The sequence below is a fragment of the Triticum dicoccoides genome, chromosome 6A, assembly GCF_002162155.2.
Source record: "Triticum dicoccoides isolate Atlit2015 ecotype Zavitan chromosome 6A, WEW_v2.0, whole genome shotgun sequence".
NCBI lineage: Eukaryota > Viridiplantae > Streptophyta > Magnoliopsida > Poales > Poaceae > Triticum > Triticum dicoccoides.
This window is the reverse complement of record NC_041390.1, coordinates 596,133,645-596,142,960: the sequence shown is the minus strand read 5'-3', so window position 1 is coordinate 596,142,960 and position 9,316 is coordinate 596,133,645.

The window sequence follows — 9,316 nt, the reverse complement described above, 5'->3', positions numbered from 1 at the left end:
ACCAAACTCGCGACTCTCTTCATCAAGTTTTTTTTAAAAGCCGCCGCACAAATCTCGGCAATAAAAAAGTCCTTCCTTTCCGACCGGCCATGATTCCTTCTTCTTCTTCTTCGAATTACTTTACGAATACCAAAGCCGATCCATGGTTTGGTCATCTCCAATTTCGCTCCTAGCTCTGCCCGCTGAATCTCCCAAGCTCTCCTTTCGTCAGTCCATGCGCATGAGACACGGAATCATCGGTCTGGTTGTCGTCTTCCCTGCCGCCGCCACCGCCGCCGGCCCGCCATCCATCCTACCTACTAGTACTAGCGTCCTCGATCCAGCCTCCCTCCCGCCATTCCATCGTGCCGTCGCCATGAGAGATGAGGTCCGTCAAGCTAGCTGAGGCTTTTCCTTTTTGCAGATCGATCGATCGAAAAACACTCTTGCTCCACACCGATCGACCCTTCCCCAATTCCGGCCACGGTGGTGCATGCTAGCTAATTTGGTTGCCGCCGGTGCGGTGCCATGAATCCTTTCCGAGTTCTATGCATGCCCCGCTGCTGCTCCTCGATCCACACTACCGTTCGATTCGATTAATGGCCGCCGCCGTCCTTCTTCCCGTGCAGCGAAACCAATCGACCCCCTCCTTCTTCCTCTCCGCCCAACATTCATCTCATGGCCGCCGCCGATTCCAACTTTATTTCACCGGATCGATCGCCCGCCGTACGTCGTCCATGCTAAGGTCTCGACCCGCCCGGCCGGAGCCGGACAGCAGGCGAATGACCTCCATCTCCATCTCCATGAGCACGCTCGTGTCGTGTCGTTGGGGAGCAGAGCACCCGCGTCGATCGACGGCCGACGTGGGTGCCGAGCATGGCGCTCCACGCAACGGCCCAACGGTGCACGCACGGCCAGCTCCAGCACGGGGCCATCAAAGACGACCTGCTGTCTCCTTCCTCTCCGGCTGGCGACTCGATTCAATTCCTATTCCTTACGCAGACCCGTTTGCACATCACTTGATTTGATTGCAATACATGCCGTAGCGGCTGCTTCTCATTCGTGGTGGCCGGCGGCAAGCTATCCCACCCCTATCTAGGAAGACGAAAATCGTGACGGCGCCGGGCCGGTCTCCACCTCAACCGTACGGACGCGAAGGGCGTGCTGCACGAGCCCTCCTTGCGGCCGTCGGCGGCGAGGTGGCAGTGGGCACAAATGTCATCTTCTTGGCGGCAGGCCAGGAGCACGGTGTCAACGACGCACAGGTGCAGGATACTGAAGATCACCACCAAGCGGCAACAGAGCCCGATACTGTTCATCATCCGGCAAGCGAGGAAGGAACGGCAGAGAACCAGGCCTCGAGCGGGCCTGCGGCGTGGCCCACTCGAGTCAAGATGAAACCCAGGTGGAACGGTGGCCCTGAATGGATTTGGTAGTTAAATAGCACTGTATAACGTTCGAATTGGTTGGCTTTGGACTGGACAGCGGCTGCGGCCAATTGTAATGACTCTGTAGCTGTGAGGGAGGTTGGGAGGAAATACACGCTACCGAAATTCTCCATTCCACCATGAACCCTAGCTGCTAGTTGTAGATCGATCCCCATCCTTACACTTGGTATCAGATTCGATGATCCTGGCACTTCCTCAACACCATCACGAGACGTGGTGGCGAGATCGGCAGCGGGCGGCGACGATGGAGAAGTTGTCGGAGGACGGGCGTGGCGTCTACGAGCTCCTTCGGGCGGATCTCGCGGTCGACCTCGACAAGCGCTTCCGCGACCAAGGTGTGGATCTCCTCGAGGCCATGGAGAAGCTGATCTCGATGAATACCTCGACTCTCGACGGCTTGCTCTCTTCGCGTGTGGACGGGGTCCGCGACGAGATGTTGATGGAGATGGAGCAGATCCGCGGCGACCAATTGAAGGGGAGTTCTCCTCCGCGGGAAGATCCGTCTCCGTCGCATGGTGCTGGGAATGGTCGCGGCGGTGGCCCGACTGATTCCCTTGGTTTCGACAACGATCACCGGGGGAAGGTGCATAATACTTATGTTCCTCCTCCGGTCAGAGGTGCGCGAGAGTCGAATTTTCAGTTCCGTCCTTCACTGGGCCGTGAGTCGAGTTCCTTTGATACTGCTGATTCGTTTGCTTTTGGTGCTCGTCTAGAACTGCCACGATTCGATGGAGCCAATCCGCGTTTATGGCAAACTCGATGTGAAGATCAATTCCGGCTGTGGGGTACACCGAACCATCGCTGGATTTCTCTGGCCACATCTCAGTTTGAGGGTGCTGCTGCTCGTTGGTTGGAATTGATGCAACGTCGTCAGCCGCAGGCGACTTGGTCTGAATTTTGTCAGAGTTTGCAGAACCGGTTTGGGAGGAATCAGCATCAGACACTCTTGCGTCAGTTGTTCAGGATCTCTCAGACTTCGTCTGTAGCTGATTATGTGGAGCGTTTTGCTGACTTGTGTGATCAGTTGTCTGTGTATGAGGAGGCGCCCAATTCGCTGCATTACACTACACGCTTCCTCGATGGACTCAAACCTGGTGTTCGGATTGCAGTTGCTTTGCAGAAACCACGGGACCTGGACGCAGCGTATGATTTAGCGTTCTTGCATGAGGAGTTGGGGGAAGGAATTACTCCTCTTAATCATGTATCGTCTGCTAGATCGGGGCCTATGCCGTTGCCATTGCCACCTTCTAAAAGTCGCAGTTCTGACGACAAATGTAGCATGGAAGTTCAGAAAACGGTTCAGACTGAAGATCGATGGTCTGCACTGAGAAATTTTCGCAAGTCTAAAGGTCTCTGTTTCGTTTGCGGGGAGAAATGGTCTAAGGATCATGTCTGCAAGTCATCAGTTCAGTTGCACATTGTGCAGGAGCTTATAGATCATATTCAGTCAGAGGGAACAGAGTCATCTACTGGCAGTGATCATGATTAGGATCGAATGTCTGTTTGTAGTATGCACTTGTCTGCTGCTGCGGTTGGAAAACAATCTAATGCACCAACACTGCAACTTCTGGTTGAGATACAGGGTATGGCGTTAATTTTCCTGGTGGATTCCGGCAGTACCCATTCTTTCATTGATAGTAACTTACAGCATCGCCTCCTTAATGTTCAGTCACAACCTCCTGTGTCAGTAGCTGTGGCTGGTGGAGGCATATTGCAGTGTGATTCTGTTCTCAAAGCTTGTTCTTGGAGCTGTGGTCAAGCAGAATTTGCTACTACTTTTATGTTGTTGCCATTGGCTAGTTATGATGGGATTATTGGGTTGGATTGGCTTGCACAGCACAGTCCTATGCAAGTGGATTGGGGGCAGAAGTGGATGTCATTTTCCTACCAGGGTACAGTAGTCACCTTGCAGGGATTATTGCCTGAGGATGTTGCTATTACAGTGTTTTCTATTTCCTTAATCAGACCTGTAGAAGAGAAAGTAAAACATCCAGAATTGCAAGTGTTGTTGGATAAACATGTTGTAGTATTTGAAACTCCTACCACATTGCCACCCAGAAGACTCAAAGATCATACTATTCCATTAATTCCTGGAGCAAGACCAGTGTCAGTTAGACCTTATAGGATTGCTCCTCATTTAAAGGATGAATTGGAAAAGCAGATCAAAGAACTGTTGGCCTCAGGGATGATCAGGCATAGCAACAGTGAGTTTTCTTCTCCTGTCTTGTTGGTTAAGAAAAAAGAGGAGGGCACTTGGCGAATGGTGATTGATTATAGACACCTTAATGCTATTACATTAAAAAGCAAGTATCCAGTTCCTGTTATAGATGAACTCTTGGATGAGTTGGCAGGTGCTTGTTGGTTTTCCAAGCTGGATCTGAAAGCTAGTTATTACCAAATCAGACTAGCACCAGGAGAAGAATATAAAACAGCATTTCAGACTCATAATGGACATTATGAATTTAATGTGATGGCCATGGGGTTATCAGGAGCACCAGGGACATTTCAAGGGACAATGAATTATGATCTTTCCCCTGTTGTGAGGAAGTGTGCCTTAGTGTTCTTTGATGATATTTTGGTCTTCAGTAAGACTTTAAGGGAGCATTGGGAACATTTGGATGAAGTATTATCTATTCTGCATAGAGAACAGTGGAAGGTGAAAATGTCTAAATGTGATTTTGCTCAACCTAAGATAGCCTATCTGGGACATGTTATCTCAGCAGAGGGGGTTTCTACTGATCCTGATAAGATAGTGGCTGTTTAGCAATGGCCTACTCCCCAAAATGTGAAGGAGGTGAGAGGATTTCTTGGGCTGAGTGGATACTACAGGAAGTTTATTAAACATTATGGAATAATTGCAAGGCCACTGACTGATCTACTTAAGAAGAATGTTCCTTTTGTGTGGACCAGTATTACAGATGAAGCTTTTGTGACATTAAAACAAGCACTAGTATCTGCTCCTGTCCTAGCCTTACCAGATTTCACTAAACCCTTTATGATTGAGACTGATGCCTGTGAATATGGTATTGGTGCAGTACTCATGCAACAAGGGCACCCACTAGCATTTGTCAGCAAAACATTGGGGCCCAAGAATAGAGCTGTCTTAGTCTATGAAAAATAATATTTAGCTAGTTTGTTAGCAGTGGACAAGTGGAGGCCTTATTTACAAGTGCAACATTTTACTATCAAGACAGATCAGAGAAGTCTGGCTCACCTGCAAGATCAGAGATTGCATATAGTGTGGCAACAGAAGTGTCTTACTAAACTGTTGGGTTTGAACTACCAAATTCAGTACAAGCAAGGTACAGATAATGTTGGAAATATGCCCTAGAGGCAATAATAAAAGGTTTATTATTATATTTCCTTGTTCATGATAATTGTCTTTTATTCATGCTATAATTGTGTTATCCGGAAATCGTAATGCATGTGTGAATAATAGACACCAACATGTCCCTAGTAAGCCTCTATTTGACTAGCTCGTTGATCAACAGATAGTCATGGTTTCCTGACTATGGACATTGGATGTCGTTGATAACGAGATCACATCATTAGGAGAATGATGTGATGGACAAGACCCAATCCTAAACATAGCACAAGATCGTATAGTTCGTTTGCTAGAGTTTTCCAATGTCAAGTATCTTTTCCTTAGACCATGAGATCGTGTAACTCCCGGATACTGTAGGAGTGCTTTGGGTATACCAAACGTCACAACGTAACTGGGTGACTATGAAGGTATACTACGGGTATCTCCGAAAGTGTCTGTTGGGTTGACACGGATCAAGACTGGGATTTGTCACTCCGTATGACGGAGAGGTATCACTAGGCCCACTCGGTAATGCATCATCATTATGAGCTCAAAGTGACCAAGTGTCTAGTCACGGGATCATGCATTACGGTACGAGTAAAGTGACTTGCCGGTAACGAGGTTGAACGAGGTATTGGGATACCGACGATCGAATCTCGGGCAAGTAACATACCGATTGACAAAGGGAATTGTATACGGGGTTGCTTGAATCCTCGACATCATGGTTCATCCGATGAGATCATCGAGGAGCATGTGGGAGCCAACATGGGTATCTAGATCCCGCTGTTGGTTATTGACCGGAGAGCAATCTCGGTCATGTCTACATGTCTCCCGAACCCGTAGGGTCTACACACTTAAGGTTCGGTGATGCTAGGGTTGTAGGGATATGTATATGCAGTAACCCGAATGTTGTTCGGAGTCCTGGATGAGATCCCGGACGTCACGAGGAGTTCCGGAATGGTCCGGAGGTAAAGAATTATATATAGGAAGTGCTATTTCGGCTATCGGGACAAGTTTCGGGGTCACCGGTATTGTACCGGGACCACTGGAAGGGTCCCGGGGGTCCACCGGGTGGGGCCACCTATCCCGGAGGGCCCCATGGGCTGAAGTGGGAAAGGACCCAGCCCAAAGTGGGCTGGGGCGCCACTTCCCCTAGGGCCCATGCACCTAGGGTGGGGGAAACCCTAAAGGGGGCGCCCCCTTGCTTGGGGGGCAAGCCCCCCACCCCTTGGCCGCCGCCCCCCTAGGAGATTGCATCTCCTAGGGCCGGCGCCCCCCCTAGGCCCCCTATATATAGTGGGGGGGATGGAGGGCCTCTCACCTATTCCTTTGGTGCCTCCCTCTCCCTCTCCAACGCCTCCTCCTCCTCCTCCATAGAGCTCGGCGAAGCCCTGCCGGAGTACTGCAGCTCCATCACCACCATGTCGTCGTGCTGCTGCTGGAGCCATCTTCCTCAACCTCTCCTTACCCCTTGCTGGATCAAGAAGGAGGAGACGTTACGCTGACCGTACGTGTGTTGAACGCGGAGGTGTCGTCCGTTCGGCGCTAGGATCTCCGGTGATTTGGATCACGTCGAGTACGACTTCCCTCATCCTCGTTCTTTGAACGCTTCCGCACGCGATCTACAAGGTACGTAGATGCATCCAACCACTCGTTACTAGATGAACTCATAGATGGATCTTGGTGAAACCGTAGGAAACTTTTTGTTTTCTGCAACGTTCCCCAACAGATAATACTGCAGCTGGTTCATCCGATGAGATCATGGAGGAGCATGTGGGAGCCAACATGGGTATCCAGATCCCGTTGTTGGTTATTGACCGGAGAGCAATCTCGGTCATGTCTACATGTCTCCCGAACCCGTAGGGTCTACACACTTAAGGTTCGGTGACTCTAGGGTTGTAGGGATATGTATATGCAGTAACCCGAATGTTGTTCGGAGTCCCGGATGAGATCCCGGACGTCACGAGGAGTTCCGGAATGGTCCGGAGGTAAAGAATTATATATAGGAAGTGCTATTTCGGCTATCGGGACAAGTTTCGGGGTCACCGGTATTGTACCGGGACCACCGGAAGGGTCCCGGGGGTCCACCGGGTGGGGCCACCTATCCCGGAGGGCCCCATGGGCTGAAGTGGGAAAGGACCCAGCCCAAAGTGGGCTGGGGCGCCACTTCCCCTAGGGCCCATGCGCCTAGGGTGGGGGAAACCCTAAAGGGGGCGCCCCCTTGCTTGGGGGGCAAGCCCCCCACCCCTTGGCCGCCGCCCCCCCTAGGAGATTGCATCTCCTAGGGCCGCCGCCCCCTCCTAGGCCCCTTATATATACTGGGGGGGACGGAGGGCCTCTCACCTATTCCTTTGGTGCCTCCCTCTCGCTCTCCAACACCTCCTCCTCCTCCATAGAGATTGGCGAAGCCCTGCCGGAGTACTGCAGCTCCATCACCACCACGCCGTCGTGCTGCTGCTGGAGCCATCTTCCTCGACCTCTTCTTCCCCCTTGCTGGATCAAGAAGGAGGAGACGTTACGCTGACCGTACGTGTGTTGAACGCGGAGGTGCCGTCCGTTCGGCGCTAGGATCTCCGGTGATTTGGATCACGTCGAGTACGACTCCCTCATCCCCGTTCTTTGAACGCTTCCGCTCGCGATCTACAAGGTACGTAGATGCATCCAACCACTCGTTGCTAGATGAACTCATAGATGGATCTTGGTGAAACCGTAGGAAAATTTTTGTTTTCTGCAACATTCCCCAATAGTGGCATCATGAGCTAGGTCTATGCGTAGTTCTCTATGCACGAGTAGAACACAATTTGTTGTGGGCGTTGATGTTATCAACTTTCTTGCCGCTACTAGTCTTATCTTGCTTCAACGGTATTGTGGGATGAAGCGGCCCGGACCAACCTTACACGTACGCTTACGTGAGACCGGTTCCACCGACTGACATGCACTAGTTGCATAAGGTGGCTGGCGGGTGTCTGTCTCTCCCACTTTAGTTGGAGCAGATTCGATGAAAAGGGTCCTTATGAAGGGTAAATAGAAGTTGACAAATCACGTTGTGGCTTTCACGTAGGTAAGAAAACGTTCTTGCTAGAACCCTATTGCAGCCACGTAAAACATGCAACAACAATTAGAGGACGTCTAACTTGTTTTTGCAGCAAGTGTTTTGTAATGTGATATGGCCAAAGTTGTGATGAATGATATATATGTGATGTATGAGATGTTCATGCTATTGTAATAGGAATCACGACTTGCATGTCGATGAGCATGACCTGCGTGTCATTGAGAAACGCCATGTAAATTACTTTACTTTATTGCTAAACGCGTTAGCCATAGTAGTAGAAGTAATAGTTGGCGAGCAACTTCATGGAGACACGATGATGGAGATCATGATGATGGAGATCATGGTGTCATGCCGGTGACAAGATGATCATGGAGCCCCAAGATGGAGATCAAAGGAGCTATGTGATACTGGCCATATCATGTCACTTTTATTATTTGATTGCATGTGATGTTTATCATGTTTTTGCATCTTGTTTACTTAGAACGACGGTAGTAAATAAGATGATCCCTCATAATAATTTCAAGAAAGTGTTCCCCCTAACTGTGCACCGTTGCGACAGTTCATTGTTTCGAAGCACCACGTGATGATCGGGTGTGATAGATTCTAACGTTCACATACAACGGGTGTACGACAGATTTACACATGCAAACACTTAGGTTGACTTGACGAGCCTAGCATGTACAGACATGGCCTTGGAACACAGAAGACCGAAAGGTCGAGCATGAGTCGTATAGAAGATACGATCAACATGAAGATGTTCACCGATGTTGACGAGTCCGTCTCACGTGATGATCGGACATGACCTAGTTATCTCGGATCATGTTATACTTAGATGACAGGAGGGATGTCTATCTAAGTGGGAGTTCATTGAATAATTTGATTAGATGAACTTAATTATCATGAACTTAGTCTAAAATATTTACAATATGTCTTGTAGATCAAATGGCCAACATAGTCCTCAACTTCAACGCGTTCCTAGAGAAAACCAAGTTGAAAGACGATGGCAGCAACTACATGGACTGGGTCCGGAACCTGAGGATCATCTTCATAGCTGCCAAGAAAGATTATGTCCTACAAGCACCGCTGGGTGACGCACCTGTTCTCCCTGCAGAACAAGACGTTATGAACGCTTGGCAGGCACGTACCGTTGACTACTCCCTCGTTCAGTGCGGCATGCTTTACAGCTTAGAGCCGGGACTCCAAAAACGTTTTGAGAGACACGGAGCATATGAGATGTTCGAAGAGCTGAAAATGGTTTTCCAAGCTCATGCCCGGGTCGAGAGATATCAAGTCTCCGACAAGTTCTTCAGCTGTAAGATGGAGGAAAACAGTTCTGTCAGTGAGCACATACTCACTATGTCTGGGTTGCATAACCGCTTGACTCAGCTGGGAGTTAATCTCCCGGATGACGCGGTCATTGACAGAATCCTTCAGTCGCTTCCACCGAGCTACAAGAGCTTTGTGATGAACTTCAACATGCAGGGGATGGAAAAGACCATTCCGGAAGTATTTGCTATGCTGAAATCAGCAGAG